The sequence below is a fragment of the Gossypium arboreum genome, chromosome 6 (assembly GCF_025698485.1).
Source record: "Gossypium arboreum isolate Shixiya-1 chromosome 6, ASM2569848v2, whole genome shotgun sequence".
Classification (NCBI taxonomy): Eukaryota; Viridiplantae; Streptophyta; class Magnoliopsida; order Malvales; family Malvaceae; genus Gossypium; species Gossypium arboreum.
The window spans coordinates 3213480-3236304 of NC_069075.1; the positions used below are offsets into that span (position 1 = coordinate 3213480).

Sequence of the window (22825 nt, forward strand, 5' to 3'; positions counted from 1 at the left end):
CCATCTGCCACCGCATGCTTCTTCTCCACCACCAGCACCTCCATACCCTGCAACACCACGCGTCACCTGCAAGAAGATCACGAAAAGACAAGAATATTAGATTAACATTTGTAAACGGTTATAAAAACAAAAGGAAAATGCTTTGTAAAGAGGTCGACAGTTTGAAAACAAAAAATATAAGAAATCATTTTGAAAAAACCCTAAGCGATAGCAATTCTTTCCTCAGCATTAGATAAACAGAAAAGCAGCCAAACAAAGGGAAGATCCCAGATCACAGAACCAGAAACTAAATCTTAAGGTGAAAATTCCATCGTTTATTTTTTAGTTTTACTTCCAAACACTTTTCTAGCATTTACAGTACATATATAAATAAATAATAACAAAACTTAGAATACAAAAAAATACTAAATAAAAAACACAAAAAAAATTTTTTTTTTTTTTTACCTTCATGATGGCCGTGGCGCGGCGTCGATCCGTGTGGATGGTGACCGGACTCCTAGCCAGAGTCCCACCGAAAATCGCTCCGGGCCCTCCCCTCTCCCTCCTCTCTTCTCTCCCATTTCCCTCTCTTTTTTTTTTTTTTTTTTTCCTTTCCCTCATGCAAATGAGCTGAAATGAAATTTTTGGCCTTTTATACTTTTGAACTCGGGTCGGGTCGACCCGATCCGACCCACTCCAGGTCCGCGTGCTGTGACGTCACGTGGGAAATTTGCCACCTTGGTCCTTCCGCTTCTGTGTAATCTGCAATTAAGTCCTATCCCTTTGCAATTTGGCCTCGAAGTCATCCGTGTTCCAATGTGATCCCCAGGTCACAGACGTTTCAAGATAGTTGGGACAATTACATTTCGGTCCTCTGGGGTTTTAAGCGTGTTCTAATTGGTCCTTTTACTTGTTTTAATTTTAAAATTTAGCCCGAGGTCTTTATTCTACTTCCAATTAAGTCCTAGTTTATTATAGTTAATTAATTTTGTTATTCTATTTCTGTTATTATCTATTATTATTATTTATTATTATTATATAATTGTTATTCATATATATTAATTATATGTATTCTCTATTATTATTATTATTAGTATTATTATATTTATGCACATACATATAGTATAGTATTTTACATAGTAGTATTTGTATTTGTTTTAAGTTCTATTTACTTTGTATTTATTACTATATTACGTTTAGTATTATTTTCGATATTGTATTACTACTTACTATTATTTTTATTATTTTGTGTTATTGCTATTAATTAGTGTTTTTATGATGTTATTATTACTATTGTGTTTTATTAATTTCACTATTATTAAATTTATTGTTTACTAATGCTTTGCTATTATCAATATTTGTATTATTTATTTATTTATTTATTTATTTATTTATTTATTATTTTTTTTTGTACATATATTTTCGTTTCTTTAATTCCATCGTGTATAAGTTTACGTATATTTCTTTTAATATTAGTGCATTATAAGTAAGTATTCGTATATTAGTAGTTATTCTTGCATCTGCTATGTATATATTAAATATGTTTTAATATTCCTTTTATATTATGCATGCTATTAAATGTTATATTATATCTCGTATGCATTCCTAATATTTGGTTTGCACATTTCTTATATTATATTATGCATATATTTTAATACTATCATTATACCTTTCTAAAACCTAGAATTATATGTTATATTTACATCGTTATAATCATTACGTATGCATCATTAATGTTTATGTGTTGTTTGTTTCGTATATTTTTACCTTTTATCATTATCTGCTTCGAATTTTAGCACATTAGTTCACATTTTTATTCCTTCGTCAATAATATTTGTCTATAATCTCTTAAGTTTTAATAAACAAGGTAATGTGCCGACTTTAGCATTAAGCCGGTGATTTCATCGCTATGTTGGGTGAATCACGGATGGCTCGTGTTAAAAGCGGGATACCTTTCTAAAAAAAAAAAAAAAAACCTTAAGATGCTCGTATCTTGATCGGATCACGATTGAATATTACTTTGAACTCATATTTTGAAAATCAAGACAACACTTGTTTATGAAATACCAATTTTTGGGCGTCGCGAGGGTGCTAATACCTTCCTCGCACGTAACCGACTCCCGAACCCTAATTTTTCTCTGGCTTTTAACGTAGACCTTAACTCTGCCTTTTCCTCGTTTTTAAAAAGAAATTAATAGGTGTCCGATCGCACCTAGAAAAAGGATCGGTGGCGACTCCCGGTTTATTTTAAATTAAATTTCAATTTCCAAGTTTTAAATCGCCACAATTAGCGACCTAAAATAGATAAATTTTTACGTCGCTACAGACCCGATTGGGAAGGATCCGCGTGTTTTTAAGGCCCAAATGGGCTATTTTCTATTTTGATCCCTCTACTTTTTTATATTTTTCAATCCAGTCCTATAGTTGTTTTATATATTTGAGATTTGTCTGCATGATTTTATTTTGGTTACATTTTAGTCCTGTTTTGAAGCGCAACACATTGAGGTTAGGAAATAATTATCCAGCTAGCCCCTGTTCCTTTGCATGCGTTCTATTTTAGTCCCTCGGATAAAACGCTGAACATAGTGGCCTGGGATCTTTTCTCTTTTGCTCCCTGGAATTTTCAGCGTGTTGCGAATTGGTCCCTTATCCCATTTTTGTTGTTTCGAATGCTTGTCTGGAGTTTTATTTAGGTTCCAATTCAATCTTTTTATATCCTTGCATTTATTTTACTTTAATTTTGAGCCCTAAACTTCATTTTAGCTGCAATCAAGTCCTTATTCTTTTAAATTTGGATTCTTTTATTTATTATCCCTTTTGTTTATTCATTTATTTTAAAAATGATTTATTTAATCTCTTGTTTTATATTTCATTTATTTATTTATTTATTTTCTTTTTAAACCAAATTTGTATTAGCTTTTACTTATTCATTTACTCACTCTTTTTAAATTAGCTTATTTATTTATTATTTTGTTGTCATCGTCATTTTACTTTCCTTTTATTTATCTATTTACTACTTTTCATTTACTTTCAAAATTTAGAATTATTATTATTATTATTATTATTATTATTATTATTATTATTATTATTATTATTATTATTATTTTAAGACCTTATTGATTATCATATTGCTTTGAATTTTTGTATGATATTAAATTTAATTACTCCTATATATTAATTAATACATATATATATAGTTTATATCAAAATCGGTTTTATTCTATGAACGTTATTAATTTCATGATATTTATATTATCTTTTTAAATCCATTTATATATATAATTCATTCTTGTCAAATATCTTATCTACTATATATTTTGTTTTTTTATACTCTCATCCATCAGTATTTTTATATATGTATTATTTACACTAAGTATTTCCCTTTATGTATATGATTAATTATTGATTAATAAACCTCGTTTCAAATTATTATGTGTGACTATTGACTTCATATTATTTAAATTGTTTTGTGTAGCACTGATTTTAAGTTCCTTTGTATAATAGTTGTTTTGAAGTTCATTCATATGTTAAAATTCATGTTTTATATATTATTTATTTTTATCTTATTTATTTTATGATCTATTGCGAATTTTTGCATGTATCAGTTGTTTATATACATATATTTTACTTTTGAAATGTTTTTACATTCTCGATTTCCAATTTATCTTCCTTGACATTATTGGTTTTACCATGGTTCATCACCATTTAAATAGATTTTTCATTAAGCTTTACTTAGAAATGTTGGATGGTGTATTATTGTTAGGTGTGTTTTGATTTACGTATTGTTTCTTAATATTATTGTCTATAATTTGTATAATATGTTAACCATGCATATTTTCCATATTTGTTACTTTGTTCTTCATTTCCGTATATTATATCATGATTGTTTTTTTTTTTTGCTTAAAATTGAACATTTCATTTTCTCAACTTCAAATAAACCAAATAAATTTATTTCAAGTCCGTTTTTATAATTGTCCCCTCTTAAAAACTTCAAAAATAACGTAATATTTCGTATTTTGGGAAGTTCGAGAAATCGTGCCCAAACTTACTGAGTTTTGATTATTCTCGTTTAACCCAAATGATGAATAACCTTTCAAAATTAAAACGCATGAATTTCAAAAATCAAAAGACAAGCTTATTCTCGAGGTTTTAAAATGTCGTGTCCTAACGTACTGGATGTGGTATTTTATTACTTCGAGACAAGAAGGTATTTAGTATCCGCTTCGATTTGTTCAAATATTTTTGTAAAACGAATATTCATAAAATGGGATCGTAAAAGTTTGAAACAAGGCAATATTTCGTGTTTGGAAATTTCGGGTTTCGATTTATCGTTTGACCGAATAACCTAATATCCTTTTTAAAATTTCAATGTATGAGTTTTAGAAATCATAAGATGATTTTGGCATCGAAGATTTGAAATGTCGTGTCCTACGTGCTGGATGTGATATTTTATTTCTTCAAAACAAGAGAATCTTAATATCCACTTCAAGTTATCCAAATATTCATAAAAAGGGATCGTATTTTAAATTTATTTTAAAATCTTTTTAAATTTATTTTAAAATCTTTTTAAATTTCGACATTAAGATATTAATTAATCAATTAGGTACCAATTTTGGGCGTTACAAGGGTGCTAATCCTTTCTCGTACATAACCGACTCCCGAACCAATTTTCTCAAATTTCGTAGACCAAAATTGTTGTTTTAGTAAACCAAAATGTTTTATTGAAATGCCCAAACTTCTTGGTGATCCGATCACACCTCAACAAAAAAGATTGGTGGCGACTCCCAATTTTTGCTTTCTTTTCAAAATATAAAGTCGATTCCTATTTTTCAAAAAAATGGTTTCGACAGCTTGGTGACTCCGCTGGGGAATTTGAGAGTCGAGCCATAAATTGATCAAATTTTGTCCTTTGTCGAAAATTGAAAATTCGTTTTAAACTTATGATCCCTTCATTGCATTTCATCCATTTTTCTTATGGTTTTCATCGTTTTATTTCTTTTTTCTTTATCGATTCAAGTTTTTATGCATATATCCTCGCACATTGCATTGCATGACCATGTGGCCACACCTTTTAAGTGGGAGTAAGAAACTATGCTTTCGTGAGGTTTTCACCTCTGCATGGGCTAGTAGATTACTTCCGGGATACATCCGTACCTATGATTTCGTGAGATTTTCATCTCCGCATGGTCATAGGGAAATGTATTCCCCTGAACTGAACTCGATCCATATGAGCATATAATAGGTGAGGATCGAGAAATCTACTGGTTCGGGTACCCTTACTCTAGAACCGAGCCACATATAGAGAGACCTAGGAGCTTACCCTAAGTAGAGCCACTCTGAACCCCTAGTGGTCACCCAAATAGGTGCTTTATTTGTTATTTATTTCTCCTGTACTAACGTGTTTTATTTTTGTTTTGTTTATAACTGCATTGCATTATATCATCATAGAAAGGAGGTGTTGATTCACATTTGATTGCTAAATAGAGCAGTTTGTCATAAGAAAACGAATTTCTTGATAAAGTGGATTATAACACGGTTGTCTAAATATGATCCAAGTAAACACAATGGAAGAAGGCTGATAGTCCATGAAGAAATACACAACTTTGCTTCATTGCCCGAGGATTAAAACCGACAAAGGTTATTCGAAAGCCATCACGTCTTGACTTTCTTAAAGAAGCTAACGAGTATTGCGGGGATAAGTGAGCAATGAGTCATAGCCTGGATCAAGTAAAAAGGAGTTAATGGGGACATCTTTTGGAAAATTCGTAAGACTCGACCATAACATCCGGATATTAAGAGGAGGATAGGTGTCTTCGCCTGGAATATGAGGGCAAGGCTACATATGTAATGGAGTAATACAAAAATTTATTTCATTGCCCGAGGATTCAAGCCGACAAAGATTATTCGAGAGCTGTCACGTCTTGACTTTCTTAAAGGAACTGACGACTATCGCGGAGATAAGTGATCAATGAATAGCGGGTTAGATCAAGTAAAAAGGAGTTAATAATGACATCTTTTGGAGAATTTGTGAGACTCAACCATAACATCTGGATATGAAGAACAAGATAGGTGTCTTCGCTTGGAATATGAGAGAAAGGCCGCATATGTAATCCGTTTTATGTAAGGGAACTTGTTTTCTAGAAAAGTTATTCTAATGGGATTGAATTCAAAATCAACGCCTTTCTTTCTTTTGCATTCATTCCATGCATTTGCATTGCATTGCATCATTTGCATTGCATTGCATCATTTGCATTAGACTTTCCCTAAAAGACCCTAATTAGATAAATTTATTTCAGAACCGACAAAGGATATGGACCAAAGGTTGGAGAGAATAGAGCAAATGCAAATACAGATGCAAGAGCAATTGACCAAAATTCAACAAGATATGCGAGAACAAATGCTAGAACTCCAAAGAAATATGATGGGCTAGTTAACCCAGTTACTGGTCGGAGAACTCGAAAAAAGGAGTGGCCCAGTGGTCAATAATGAGGATGATAATGAAGGCGTCATCTATTCCCCAAGTTTTACCCCAATAAGCGTCCTGAGCCAATCCGACATGCAAGGGGTACCTGTCATTATCGGACCCCAATATCAGGCTAATGCCTCGGCACTGTTGAACTTTCTGATGGGTTCAGGTTTTAACCCAGAAGACAATCAAGACAAACCAGTCGTTCTAGCAGAAACAAAGAAGATGGGAGAATTGACTCTAAAGACCCCAAAGAAGAAGAAAAAGGAAGCGAATAGCACGAGTATACATAACAAGGGCCATTCGAAGTTGATTACAGTAAGCCAGCCAAGGACGATAACTACCAGTCATCAGGTCTTCCCAAGGCAAGAGCTCAATCGAAGAACGAACTCAAAAAAACCCCAATTCACGCCCATCCAAATCACGTACAGGGAGTTGTACCACATTTTGTTCAACACACATGTCGTATCCCCTTTTTACATAAAACTAATACAGCCTCTATACCCTAAATGGTACGATGCAAGCGGCCAATGTGAATATCATGCGGGAATCACGAGGCATTCCATCGAAAACTGTATCGCCTTTCAAAAGTTAATTGAAAGATTTATCAAATTGGGTATCGTGAAATTCGATGATCCCTCTGGAGCTGAAAATTTGTTATCCAACCTTTCTGTTAAAGGGGTGGACATTATGAGTTCCATGATTGATAGGGGAATGAGATCCAATGGTACATCGAGCTCAGGACTCTAGTGCAAGACTTGGTATTGGGGAATCCGAATGTTAACGATGTATCAAAAGAAGGAACTCGGGAATAGAATTTTGCGAGCATCTGCCCTTGCATACTTAGAAGTGTTTTGAACCATGAGACTGTGGAAGAGAATCCTTGTATTTTTAGAGCTATTCTAGATTAATATTCAAAACACGCTTGTTGCTTTAAGCCTAGAAGCAATAAGAATCCTTTTGTGAAATAGGCTTTGCCCAAAATCTTTATTTCAATAAAATGCATCTTTTTGAACAAATATTCTTTTATTTTTATTTAGATTCTTTTGCTCTTTAGACTTTCTTTCAAAAATTCATTTATTCTTCATCATACCATACAAATAATCATCCTTAGAATCATTTATTCTTTGGAATCTGCCTTCAACAGGTCCCCAGATATCAATGATGTGAACGACGCTGTCACCGACTCCGAGTCTCATTTTGAGCGAAATATTGGCCTAAAGGGATCTCAGCATTTTAAAGATGACAGAGATGGTAACCTATCTCCAAATTTGTTAAGAATGGTAGAACAAGATATCCTACCTTATAAAGAGTTAGTGGACAGTAAGCCTAGGACAAGAGAAAGAGGCAAACATTGGAGTCTACATCACCGCAAAGACAAAGCAAGACATCATTGAGTCATTCCAAGAAGTCAAAGGTGTTTTCACATGATCGCATTAAGATATGCTTGGGTTACTAAGACGTGAGGATGCTACAAGGTGTTCGAACAACATATGATAATGGTTTTATGATGGCTAGGCTAATCATGATATTCGGATTCTACTGGTCCACCATAGAAGGGGATTGCATCAGTATGCCGTATTTATGGAGACAAGATCCATGTGTCCCTTCATTTTTTCGTAGATTTTCTTTATGTAGGGCATGGAGGTTATTGGACCAATCTCGTCGAAAGCTTCCAGCAGGCATCAATTATTTCGCCCAGAGGGTGAAAGTCACTTCATATGCCAATCATCAAATTCTAAAAAAAAAAAACTAAGGATCATGGGGAAGATGACCGAGACTTGTAAAGATTGGCATAAAAAGTCATCATTTACCCTCTATGCTCATCGAACGTTGGCCAAGGCCTTCGCTGAGGCAGCATTTTTCATTAGTCTATGGGATAAAAATGGTTTTAAAGAAGAGATTCCTTGTCTCTGAGTCTTGACAGAGTTGAAGTTGGATAAGGTAAAATAGATCCAATCCCGATATGATCAGTTGAATTTAAAGAAAGGAGGTTGAAAGCCATCTATCATGGTCTAATGAACGATGTGAGCTTATGATGAAGAGGTTCATCCTATAGAATTCTACTAGGGGAACTTGATATAGAAGAAGATCCTTCTTATACAAAAAGACTTTAGAGAAAAGTGGATGTCAAACTGAGAAGGACCTTATCTAGTAAAGAAGACCTGTTTTGGAAGGGCATTAATATTGACCGAAATAGATGGCAAAGATTTTCCCAAATCGGTGAATTCAAATTTCGTCAAAAAGTATTTCACTTAGAAAGTGAGAGGCCAAGGCGAAAACCTACAAAGGGAGCTTTGAGACTTCAAAAAAAAAAAGAGGCCATGGCAAAAACCTGCAAAGGGCGCCTCAAGACTAAAGGGGATTCGAGTTGAAAACCCGAAAAGGGCTACTCAAATTTGGATCAAAGTGGGGCATACAACAGTTTTGCTATGCTTAAATTAACAATGAAGAAGTATGCTACATCTTGGGGTATCGACAAAGTACTTTGGATCTTCTAAACACATATTGAGCTCAGAAGGGTCCTCAAAGAAGTCGATACAAAGAGGCTCAAGCTGCGATATTTAGGGCACCTAGTTTCCCATTTTACCCATTTTGAATTTGCTATCTTTGATTAACTTATTCGTCTCGAGTTAATTCTTATTGCATTTGCAATCTTTGATTAATTTATTCATTTCAAGCTATGCTCCCAATCAATTCCCTTCTTGTCCATTGTTATGATCTTTTTCAAGCATTTTGCATTGAAATAACGATTAATGGACCAATAATACTTTCATAAAAGAAGTTCTGCATATTACCCTAGAAGCATCTAAATAGTACAGGAACCTGAAACAGAACCGTTATTTAGAACTCGCCAAGCCTAAGGGTTGGAAATATTTGAGGGATAGGAGTCTAAATTGTGGCTATCTCACCAGACTCTTTGCTAAAGATATCAGTTGCAGAAGAAACAAGATATTGTGTCGGCAATGCCACCTTGACAAATAACGAGCAATGTCAATCCAAGTGTAAAAGGGGATCATTCTCGAGAAAAGAAAAAACTCCGCATTCATGCAAATATTAGACATATGCATAGGGTCATTATACCCAAGGAATGGTGTAACAGATCAAATTGATTGAAGATGATACAAATCCTATACCTCCGATTTGCAGCAAGATAGATAGTGAACCTTATTCCTCTGAAGTTGCAGTGAGAGGTATAAACTTTATGTCCCCAGAAGGTACAGTGGAAGGGACTCCGAATTTATAGCAGGGCAAGCTTGCTAAGCAAAATGTGATTGTTTCTTTGACATTGCTGTCAAGAATACCAGCCGAACAAGATGGCCGCGTAATACGTTAGTGATAATGTCCTGATAAATAACGAGCAATGACACCTTAAGCCTTTTGAAAAAAAAATGGATCATTTTTATTTCTGCATTCATATATCATTCATAACACATCTAGTTAGGAGCATTTGATTCATTTCGATCATAACATCCTAATTATTTGACATAAGCATCACATCTAGTTAGGGGCATTTGATTCATTTTGATCATAGCATCCTAATCATAGATACATGAGACCAATTCTACAGATCTTGTCTCCCTGAAGTTACAGTGAAGCAGATCGAAGACGGCGAATCTTGTCTTCCTGAAGTTGCAGTGAAGCAGATTAAGCCACCATCCTATCTCCCTAAAGTTGTAGTAGAGTAGGTCCCTAAAGTTGCAGTGGAGTAGATCAAAGACAGCGAATCTTGTCTTCTTAAAGTTGCAGTGAAGCAGATTTAAGCCATTATCTTATCTCCTTAAAGTTGTATTGGAGTAGACTGAAGATTGTAGATCTTGTCTCCCTGAAGTTGCAGTGAAGCAGATCGAAGATGGTGAATCTTGTCTTCCTAAAGTTGCAGTGAAGCAGATTTAAGCCACCATCCTATCTCCCTAAAGTTGTAGTGGAGTAGGCTGAAGATTGTAGATCCTATCTCCCTAAAGTTGTAGTGGAGTAGGCTGAAGATTGTAGATCTTGTCTCCCTGAAGTTGTAGTGGAGCAGATCGAAGACGGTGAATGTTGTCTTCCTGAAGTTACAGTGAAGCAGATTTAAGCCATCATCCTATCTCCCTAAAGTTGTAGTGGAGTAGGCTGAAGATTGTAGATCTTGTCTCCCTGAAGTTGCAGTGGAGCAGATCGAAGACGGCAAATCTTATCTTCCTGAAGTTACAGTGGAGTAGATTTAAGCCACCGCTCTATCTCCCTAAGCAGTAGTGGAGTAGGCTAAAGATTGCAGATCTTGTCTCCCTAAAGTTGCAGTGGGACAGATCGAAGATGACGAATCTTATCTTTCTGAAGTTGCAGTGGAGCAGATTTAAGCCACCATCCTATCTCCCTAAGCAGTAGTGGAGTAGGTAGAAGATTGCAAATTTTGTCTCCCTGAAGTGGCAGTGGAACAAATCGAAGACTACAAATCTTGTCTCTCTGAAGTTGCAGTGGAGTAGATTTAAGCCACCATCCTATCTCCCTAAGCAGTAGTGAAACAAGTTGAAATTACAATTCTTATCTCCCTGAAGTTGCGGTGGAGCAGACTGAAGATAGCGAATCTTATCTCCCTGAAGTTGCAGTGGAGCAAGTTGAAGTTATAAATCGTATCTCTCTGAAGTTGCAGTGGAGCAGATTGAAGATGCGAATCAAATCTCCCTGACGTTACAGTGGAGTAGATCGAAGTACTAATACCCCTGAAGATGCAGTGGGATAGAATGAAGCTACTTGGAGAAAAGAAGCACCAAGAGAAGTCGAGACTCAGCAGGTCCCGGTAAAATTGGCCCTTTTATGGTTTTTGCTCTATTCCCGTTGCACGATAATGAGCAAAGAGGGGCAGCTGTAACAGGCCTATTTTGCCCGGCCCGAGCCTAAACTAACAAAAAAACCAAAATCCAAAAAAAATAATAATAACAAAAGTCCATTATTACAAGGTCCAAATTACAAAACAGGCTATAGGCCCGATACCCAAGTTACAAGCATGGACTCAAAACTCACTACCCAATTTTGCAAACCCTAAGCCCAGCCCGAAAACTTAACATTTTCGGAGGAACCCTAGGGTTCCCCTCTCCAGAGCCGCAGCTCTTCCCACATGCCTCGAGCGCACCGCCCGCGCCTCATCTCGAGGTCTGACCCCTTTTGTTCAGCCTTGCACCGAAATGGCAAGGTCTCTTCTCCATTGACCAAGCAAAACCTGCAAAGAACACAAAAACAGAAACAAAGCAGAGAAATGGCAGCAGGCAAATAGAAGCAACAGTAAAATAGGAGTGTAATCAGCTATAAAGAGAGGAGAAAATCAATCTTATGGAGGGTTCTTTTTTTTTTCTTCTTAAAAAAGAAAAATGTTGTATTACACAAACAGACGATTAAGGAATCAAAAAGAAAAAAAACAAAAGGTTGATTTTAAATCTCCTTTTCTTGTTCTTTTTTTCTGGCGGTTTTCTTTTTTATTTTTTTCTGCTTTTTAAATTTCTTTTTTAACAAAATATAAATAAAAGAGGAAAGAAAGAAAACTTACCCAAACCTGGGGTCGCGTCGCCGGATTCTTCTTTCCCGTCATCAGAATCGACGCAAGAAGAAGGCGGGGGGGTCCTTTCTCCTCTGTTTTCTTCGGTTTAGGGAGGCCTTACCACCGAATCGCCCTTCAAAAAGGTAAAAAAAACACCCGATTCCATGAGGCTTTGGACCACCGTCTACTGTGGAAGTCACGGCGGGTTCACAGTGATCATGGCGGCGACGTTAAGAGGGGTTTTTGAAACCCTAGCAGAGGTGGAAATGAGAGGGAGAGAGTAAAAGCTCTCTGTTTTAAAAAAAATAGGGCTGGAAATAAAAAATGAAAAAAATTTTGGGTTTAAATACTGAGATTGAAACGGCGTCGTTTCAAATTTGGCTCCCCAGATGCCTAAACGACATCGTTTTGAGGGGAAAGCAGTTCGACCCGACCCGATTGGGAAGGATCCGAGTGTTTTTAAGGCCCAAATGGGCTATTTTCTGTTTTGATCCCTCTACTTTTCTTATATTTTTCAATCCAGTCCTATAGTTGTTTTATATATTTGATATTTGTCTGCATAATTTTATTTTGGTTACATTTTAGTCCTGTTTTGAAGCGCAACACATTGAGGTTAGGAAATAATTATCCAGCTAGCCCCTGTTCCTTCGCATGTGTTCTATTTTAGTCCCTCGGATAAAACACTGAACATAGTGGCATGGGATCTTTTCTCTTTTGCTCCCTGGAATTTTCAGCGTGTTGCGAATTGGTCCCTTATCCCATTTTTGTTGTTTCGAATGCTTGTCTGGAGTTTTATTTAGGTTCCAATTTAATCTTTTTATATCCTTGCATTTATTTTATTTTAATTTTGAGCCCTAAACTTCATTTTAGCTGCAATCAAGTCCTTATTCTTTTAAATTTGGATTCTTTTATTTATTATCCCTTTTGTTTATTCATTTATTTTAAAAATGATTTATTTAATCTACTGTTTTATATTTTATTCATTTATTTATTTATTTATTTTCTTTTTAAACCAAATTTGTATTAGCTTTTATTTATTCATTTACTCACTCTTTTTAAATTAGCTTATTTATTTATTATTTTATTGTTATCGTCATTTTACTTCCCTTTTATTTATCTATTTACTACTTTTCATGTACTTTCAAAATTTAGAAATATTATTATTATCATTATTATTATTATTATTATTATTATTATTATTATTATTATTGTTATAGTTATTATTTTAAGACCTTATTTATTATCATATTGCTTTGAATTTTTATATGATATTAAATTTAATTACTCTTATATAATAATTAATACATATGTATATAGTTTATATCAAAATCGGTTTTATTCTATGAACGTTATTAATTTCATGATATTTATATTATCTTTTTAAATCCATTTATATATATAATTCATTCTTGTCAAATATCTTATCTACTAGATATTTTGTTTTTTATACTCTCATCCATCAGTATTTTTATATATGTATTATTTACACTAAGTATTTCCCTTTATGTATATGATTAATTATTGATTAATAAACCTCGTTTCAAATTATTTTGTGTGACTATTGACTTCATATTATTTAAATTGTTATTCATATATATCCTTTTGTAGGTTTTTATACGGCTATATTCATATAATTTATGTTAAAATTTTTAATATGTATAGAATTTGTTTTAAAACTTTCATATGAGCATACATTTTAATTTTTATGTGCATAATTTATATTATATTCTAATATGTAAATTTTGGTTTAAAATTGTTTTGTGTAGCACTGATTTTAAGTTCCTTCGTATAATAGTTGTTTTAAAGTTCATTCATATGTTAAAATTCATGTTTTGTATATTATTTATTTTTATCTTATTTATTTTACGATCTATTGCGAATTTTTGCATGTATCAGTTGTTTATATACATATATTTTACTTTTGAAATGTTTTTACATTCTCGATTTCCAATTTATCTTCCTTGACATTATTGGTTTTAACATGGTTCATCACCATTTAAATAGATTTTTTTCATTAAGCTTTACTTAGAAATGTTGGATGGTGTATTATTGTTAGGTGTGTTTTAATTTACGTATTGGTTTCTTTATATTATTGTCTATAATTTGTATAATATGTTAACCATGCATATTTTCCATATTTGTTACTTCGTTCTTCATTTCCGTATATTATATCATGATTGTTTTTTTTCTTTGCTTAAAATTGAACATTTCATTTTCTTAACTTCAAATAAACCAAATAAATGTATTTTAAGTCCGTTTTTATAATTGTTCCTTCTTAAAAACTTCAAAAATAACGCAATATTTCGTATTTTGGGAAGTTCGAGAAATCTTGCCCTAACTTACTGAGTTTTGATTTTTCTCGTTTAACCCAAATAACCTTTCAAAATCAAAAGACAAGCTTATTCTCGAGGTTTTAAAATGTCGTGTCTTAACATACTGGATGTGGTATTTTATTACTTTGAGACAAGAAGGTCTTTAGTATCCGCTTCGATTTGTTCAAATATTTTTGTAAAACGAATATTCATAAAGTGGGATTGTAAAAGTTTAAAACAATGCAATATTTCGTGTTTGGAAATTTCGAGAAATCGTGTCCTACATGCTGGGTTTCGATTTATCGTTTGACCAAATAACCTAATATCCTTTTTAAAATTTCAATGCATGAGTTTTAGAAATCATGAGATGATTTTGGCATCGAAGATTTGAAATGTCGTGTCGTATGTGCTAGATATGATTTTTTATTTCTTCAAAATAAGAAAATCTTAATATCCACTTCAAGTTATCCAAATATTCATAAAAAGGGATTGTATTTTAAATTTATTTTAAAATCTTTTTAAATTTCGACATGAAGACATTAATTAAACAATTAGGTACCAATTTTGGTCATTACGAGGGTGCTAATCCTTCCTCGTACATAACCGACTCCCGAACCCGTTTTCTCAAATTTCGTAGACCAAAATTGTTGTTTTAGTAAACCAAAATGGTTGTTTTAGTAAACCAAAATGTTTTATTGAAATGCCCAAACTTCTTGGTGATCTGATCACACCTCAACAAAAAAGATTGGTGGCGACTCCCAATTTTCATTTTCTTTTCAAAATATAAAGCCGATTCTCGTTTTTCAAAAAAATGGTTTCGACAAAACTGATTTTACAGATCATGTTCCTCAGAAGACAGTGCAGTGGAATCAGTGAATTCACAAGCCTTATCTCCCTAAGCAGTAGTGGAGTAGGCTGCAGATTGTAGATCTTGTCTCCTTGAAGTTGCAATGGAGTAGTTCGAATACGGCGAATCTTGTCTTCCTGAAGTTGCAGTGAAGCAGATTTAAGCCGCCATCCTATCTCTCTAAGTAATAGTGGAGTAGGCTGAAGATTGTAGATCTTGTCTCCCTGAAGTTGCAGTAGAGCAGATCGAAGACGGCGAATCTTGTCTTCCTGAAGTTGAAGTAGAGCAGATCGAAGACGGCGAATCTTGTCTTCCTGAAGTTGTAGCGAAGCAGATTTAAGCCACTATCCTATCTTCCTAAGCAGTAGTAGAGTAGGCTGAAGATTGTTGTAACGCCCCAATTTTCGGGAATCCTGTGAATGTTGGCATAGGTTTAATTATGTTAGTGGGCCTCTAGAAGGCCCAAGCTTAAGATAAAACCCGGTAATTTTAGTTAATTTTTGTTCCATAAGAAAAAGGGAGTGAAATTATGAAATAGGACCTATGTGAAAATATTTGAAAATGCTATAGGCTAAATTGAAGTGGCCAAATAAATAGGAGTGCAAAATAGGAGGATTTGTATGACAAACCTCCCATTTTACATGAAGTGGCCAACCATCATGTTGTTGTAGACAAAATGTACACTTGATATCCATAATTTATGGTACAAATTGATACAAATTGATAATAGGTTAGGTAAATGTTCCATGATAATGGGTTAGGTAAATGTTTCATGATAATAGGTTAGGTAAATGTTCCATGATAATGGGTTAGGTAAATGTTTCATAATAATGGGTTAGGTAAATGTTTCATGATAAGAATATCATGTATTTTGTATTAAAGAATTAAATGGATGAAATATGAAGTTTTATTAAAAGAAAAAGGGGTGAAAAGAACAAAGTTTTGTCCATCTTTGTTCATCATAGCTGAAAGTTAGAGAAGAGAAAAGAGAGGAGAAAGCTCTTGAGTATTCGGTCATTAGGAGGAGGAAAATTGAAGGTAAGTTCTTGGTACCTTGCTTCTATTTTGAGGTTCATGAGTTCTTCTTGATTCTACCTTAACTCTTGAAGTATATTTTGATTTTTAGTTGTGTTGTGAGCATTTAGTCATGAATTAAAATGAAGTAAATGGTTGTTGTTTCATGTTCTTTTGATGAAAAAAATGGAAGATAGGTGAAGTTGAGCCAAACAAATGAGCATGCATGTGCCTTAGATGTTAAAGGGAAAAATCGGCTAACATGTTGTGCTTTAAAATGATGAAATGGAGATTATACTTAAGTAAAATCATAGATATGTGATGATTGATTGGTGATATACATGTTTAAATAACAAGCATGCAAGTTAGGTGTGAAAGAGTGATTTGGTAATAAATCTGCTTGGGACAGCAGCAGTAACGTGACTTTGGAAAATCACCATAAATTGTGGGAGATGAGTTAGAAGCTACATAAATTATGTAATTAAATATTAATGAGTCTAGTTTCAAATGGAATAAACAAGAACATATTTTGAATTCTGTACAATTAGAAATTTGATTCGTAATGAAGAGTGGTCAGATTAGTCAAACAGTGAAACATGGGAAACTTTGAGAAAAATCTGGTATTGATTGGATAAACCAAAAATTCTGAAAATTTTATGGATAGAAGATATATGAGTCTATTTTTAGGGAAAATTAACGGAACTTGATTTGGAGTTTTGTAGCTCCAGTTATAAATGATTTAGTGACTGTTGCTCAGGAAGACAGCTTGCAGTGAAATTATGATTATGTGGTAAACATTGACAAAAATTTGTTAATGGGTTGCTTATTGATTTCTTATAAGCTTACTATGATCTGTAGGTGTGGTTGGCCGAATATTGTAAGGGATTAATATTGTAAGGGATTACTATGACAAAGGTAGGAATATGCATGAAAAACCCTAAAATAGATAAATTATTGAAATACCTTTAAAAGTGAAAAATTTACAGTTTTACCCCTAGGAGATAAATTACCGAAATACCCCTAGGGTTAAATTGACCTAAATGCATGTTTGACTATTGTTATTTACTGCATGCCATGTTGTTATTATCTGATGCATGGGACTGGGATATTGACGGAGGAAGTACTGAAAGTGGCTTGTCCACGTACTGGAGGCTTTGCCTCAATTATTGATAACTGAAAGCAATCTTTGCAAGCTGTGGAGTGTTGGGCTGGGTGGGTTGAGCTATCTCCACATGGAGTGTATGGCTGGTACGGGTGGAGTGTAGTGGTTGGTGGGTTGAATAGTCTCCCCAAATGGGCTTGCATATGTTTACTCATGTTGCATGTATTTTGAAATGGGCCTATGGGCCATACTGTTATCTGAATAAGGGGCTAAGGCCCAGTTCATTGTAATCTGAAAAGGGCTCTGGCCCAGTACCACTGTTACCCAAATGGGCTTGCATATGTTTACTGATGTTGCATGTATTTTGAAATGGGCCTATGGGCCATACTGTTATCTGAATAAGGGGCTAAGGCCCAGTTTATTGTAATTTGAAAAGGGCTCTGGCCCAGTACCACTGTTACCTGAATGGGCTTAGGCCCAATGGGCTTGAGTTGACTTAGGCTTTGAATGGGTTTTCCTTACACACTGAGTTTCCCCAAACTCACCCTTTTATTTTCATCCACGCAGGAAATCCCTAACCATAGTGGGCTTGGAGTCGTGAGGGAATTGAGTGGCCACCCGTTCGAAAGTTTGATTTTCTTTCCGTGAACTGGATATCCTTTTATTTACGTTTGAAGTTTTTGGGCTTTTAAATGTAATAAGGCCGCTTAATTGTTTTTGATGGTTTTAATATGTATTACTAAGATAGGTATTACTTATTTTAACTGTTGAAATTGGATAGCTTTAGGCGCGTTTTCAAAAACAACAATTGATTTCAAAATCACACGACAACAAGCAAAGCTTCCATAATGAAAGTATTTTTCAAAATTAATCACTTTTCCTAAAATGACTTAATCAAATCGGTTTCCTAGAAATATCCATGACGTTAAGGTGTGGCAATGGTGGTATGCATGTCTAGGATTGGATTGAAGGAGCTTGGTACTTAGCGATCCGATGGACTCACCACCTCTTTTCCGGTTTCCTACCTGGTGCACAGCTTCCATTCATTTTAACCTTTAATGAATTAATCTTTTGAACATCAAGTACGATTTTCTGGACTTAGAATGGAAATTGTTTTTTTTTACGTTTTTGATGTGGCATGCCAGATCCGGCCATAACTTCTGGGTCGGGTTTGGGGTGCTACAATTGTAGATCTTGTCTCCCTAAAGTGGTAGTGGAGCAGATCAAAGACAGCGAATCTTGTCTTCCTAAAGTTGCAGTGAAATAGATTTAAGCCACCATCCTATCTCCCTAAAAAGTAGTGGAGTAGACTGAAGATTGTAGATCTTGCCTCCCTGAAGTTGCACTGGAGCAGATCGAAGACGGCGAATCTTGTCTTCCTGGAGTTGTAGTGAAGCAGATTTAAGCCACCATCCTATCTTCCTAAGCAGTAGCGGAGTAGGCTAGAGATTGTAGATCTTGTCTCCCTGAAGTTACAGTGGAGCAGATCGAAGACTGTGGATCTTGTCTTCCTGAAGTTGCAGTGAAACAGATTTAAGCCACCATCCTATCTCCCTAAGAAGTAGTGGAGTAGGCTGAAGATTGTAAATCTTGTCTCCCTGAAGTTGCAGTGGAGCAGATCGAAAACGGTGAATCTTGTCGTCCTGAAGTTGTAGCGAAGCAGATTTAAGCCATTATCCTATCTTCCTAAGCAGTAGTAGAGTAGGCTGAAGATTGTAGAACTTGTCTCCCTGAAGTGGCAGTGGAGCAGATCGAAGACGGTGAATCTTGTCTTCTTGAAGTTGCAGTGAAGCAGATTTAAGCCACCATCCTATCTCCCTAAGCAGTAGTGGAGTAGATTGAAGATTGTAGATCTTACCTCCCTAAAGTTGCAGTGGAGCAGATCGAAGGCAGCGAATCTTGTCTTCCTGGAGTTGCAATGAAGCAGATTTAAGCCACCATCCTATCTCCCTAAGCAGTAGTGGAGTAGGTTGGAGATTGTAGATCTTGTCTCCCTGAAGTTACAGTGGAGCAGATCGAAGACGGTGAATCTTGTCTTCTTGAAGTTGCAGTGAAGCAGATTTAAGCCACCATCCTATCTCTTTAAGCAATAGTGGAGCAGACTAAAGATACCAATTTTATCTCCCTAAAGTTGCAGTGGAGCAGATCGAATCCACTAACCTTATCTCCCTGAAGTTGCAGTGGAGCAAGTTGAAGTTACAAGTCTTATCTCCCTGAAGTTACAGTGGAGTAGACTGAAAATAGCAGATCTTATCTCCTTGAAGTTGCAATGGAGCAGATTAAGCTACGATTGCAGAAGAATAGATTAAAGCCACAAACCTCATCTCCCTGAAGTTGCAATTGAACAGGTTAAAACCACAAGTAGTCGCAGTGGAGTAGATCAAAGTAACAATTCCTATACCTCTGAGGATGCAGTGGATTAAAATGAAGCTACTTAAAGGAAAGAAGCATAAAAAGAAGTCGAGACTCGGTAGGTCCCGACAAATTTGGACTTTTTTAAGTCTTTGCTTCATTCTCGTTACACGACAACGAGCAAAGAGGGGCAGCTGTAAATGTCCAAATTTAACCGGGCCCAATAAACCTTAAACAGTCCATTAACAGTCCAAATATTACAAACCTCAATAGCCCAAACCACTAAAAAAACCAAATTTATCTGCCCAAAACTAACAAAAACCCTAATGGCCCAGGCCCGAATGCTTAAACTAGTTTCGGCAAAAGAAACCCTAGCCTCTCCAGCGCCGCGCCTCTCCTCACGTGGTGTCAGCGCATTCAGCGCCCGAGACAGACGCCCCGTCCTATCACCTCTGTCCACCTGCTCCGACGTTACCTGTAAATAGAGAAAAAAAGAAGACAAACAAAGCAGAGAAACAGCAAATAGTAACAAAGAAAGGCAAAAATATTACATAGCACTTTCGGCTATAAAAGCAAAGGGAGATCAATGTATTCAAGGGTTTTTTTTTTGAAAACACTAAAAAATATTGTATTACACGAACTTACTTTCAAGGAAATCAAAAACAAAAAACAGAGAAAAGCTTCAAAGGTTTTTTTTACTTTCGTTTAAGTTCTTGTTCGTTTTTGCTTTTTTTATTGATTTTTTATATTTTATTTATATATGTAAACGAAAACAAAAAGGAAGAAGGAAGAAACTTACCTGAATCGCCTCACGGTTACGTCGTCGGAGTTCTCTCCATCTTCAAAACCGAATCAAAAGGGGACAAGGGGAAAACTTTCTTCTTCCAATCATGGGCTAAGTATGCCTAGCTTTCAAATGGGGCTAAAACAAGCGCTAAAGGCCCTGATTTGCCAAACTTCAACCACCGTCCATGGCGGAGGAGCGGTGGACAGACGATGGCGGTGCAAAAGCTAGGGTTTTGAAACCCTAGCAGAGAAAAGGAGGAAAGCGTTTAAAGTTTTTAGAAAAAAACAGCAGAATGAAAAATAAAAAAAAATAAATGGTTTATATACAGGGGTGAAACGGTGCCGCTTTGCACCAGAATCACCAGCGCCTAAACGGCGCCGTTTAAGAGGACCTGATCGCAACCCGACCTGCCTTCTATGGGATCTGCATGTTTCTGCTAATTGGGCTATTTGCGCGCGAGGCCCCTCCGCTTTTGTGACGTAGTGCGATCCGGCCCTTGCTTGTTTCTTTTATTTTTCTTGAATCTTGCCGCATAATTTTCTATTTGTTTCAATCTGGTCCTCTGACCATCTGAAGATTGGACATTGGAATGGTGTCGTTTTGTGGACACGGGAATATTTCTCGTTTGGTCCTCCTCCCATTCGCGACCTTTCATTTTGGTCCCTCTTTGCTTATTTTATTTGCAGTTTTCATTTTTAATTTCATCTATGTCTTAATTTAGTCCTAAATCTGTTTGATTCAAATTTATTTTATAAATTTGTCATTTATTCATTATTAAACCTTTTTCCTCATATATTAAATGGTTTTATTATTATTTATTTTATTTTTAAACTATTATTCATTCTAAAATTTATATATTATTCATTTTAACTACTATACATATTATTCATTTTGAAAATTTTATTTTAAATCATTTTATATATAATGGGTATTTTAAAATTTCTTATATGGTATTTAGTTATACTAGTTTGCGTGTTAATCGTTTTAAATTCCAATTGTGATTATTTATTTTGAATTTTCTATACTGTACTTATTTTAAAATATTTTTATACTCCTTATTTTAAACTTATATATACATATGTTACTTTGGACTATATTTATATATGTTTTTGTTTAAACTGTTTTTGTATATTATTTATTTTAATTTTTTATTTATACATTATTTATTTTAAGCTCTTTTATATGTATTTGAAAGGGCCCTTTTTATTTTACTTTGTGTATTATTTATCTTAATTTATTTAACATATTATTTATTTGAAATTTGCTTTATAAACTATTTATTTCAAATTGATTTATACTTTATTTTAATATTTATATATATTGCTTATTCGAACCGTTTCATATATTATTATTTTAAACCTTTTTTTATATATTATTTATTTTAAACTTTTTATTTTATACTTTAATTGGTTTCATTTATCATTTATTTTAAACCTTTGTTATATTATTTATTTTTATATTATTTTAATTCATTGGCCTTTGATTATTTATGTTGATATTTAAATGATGTATGTTATATGTGTTTTTTGTTGTTGTTTTCATATTATTTCATATTGTCCATTAGTCTTTTGTGTTGCTACCTTAATTTTTTATTTATCTAGATTTGAATACTTGTTAAGGTTTTTATTTTGATTTGTTTCTTTAGTTTTATTTTTAGTTTTCACTATTTTGATAGTTAATGTTTGGATGCGAGCTTAATGTTATTTTGTATGTTTTTATTTGTTTATTTATTTTTATACTATTCTCATTTAGAGTTCGCTATCCATATATATTGTCTCATGTTTATGATTTCGCCCTTCATTCGCAATTGTTGCATTGTTATCTTCTACATATTAATCTAAAATCATGATTTCATTTCATTTCAAGTCAAATTAATGTATTTTGGGTCAACTTTATAAAACAAAGACGAAGTTTGATGTTTAGCAATTCGAGGGTTCGTGCCCTAATGTGTTGCGTTTCGATCTTTCGTTTGTTTAAATAATCAAATTTCCCTTCAAAATTTCATTTGCGTTTTCTAAACCTTAAAACAAAGGCGATGTTTGATATTTAGAAATTCGAAGAAATCGTGTCCTACCGTGCTAGGCTTCGATTCTTCGTTAGACTAAATCATGAGACATCCTTTTGTAATTTTCAACGTGCAAAACTTTGAGGATCAAAATCAATTGTATTACCAAAGGTATGAAGAATCGTGTCCAATCGTGTTGGATGTGATGCTATATACCTTCGAAACAAGAGAATTTTGACGACCAACTTGAACCTCACAAATGTTTTAAAAAAGAACCATATTTCAAAATATTTTAAAATCTTAGACATTAAGACATTAATTAATCAATTTGGTACCAATTTTGGGCGTTACGAGGGAGCTAATCCTTCCTCATACGTAACCGACTCCCAAACTCATTTTCTGTATTTTCGCGGACTAAAATCGTTTTTTAAATAAATCAAATCATT

At 34.2% G+C, this 22825-nt stretch overlaps 1 pseudogene; it reads left to right on the forward strand.

Moving 5' to 3' along the window:
- Window positions 1-22825, forward strand: part of LOC108485031 (lupeol synthase-like) — a 55219-nt pseudogene that overhangs the window by 20538 nt on the left and 11856 nt on the right.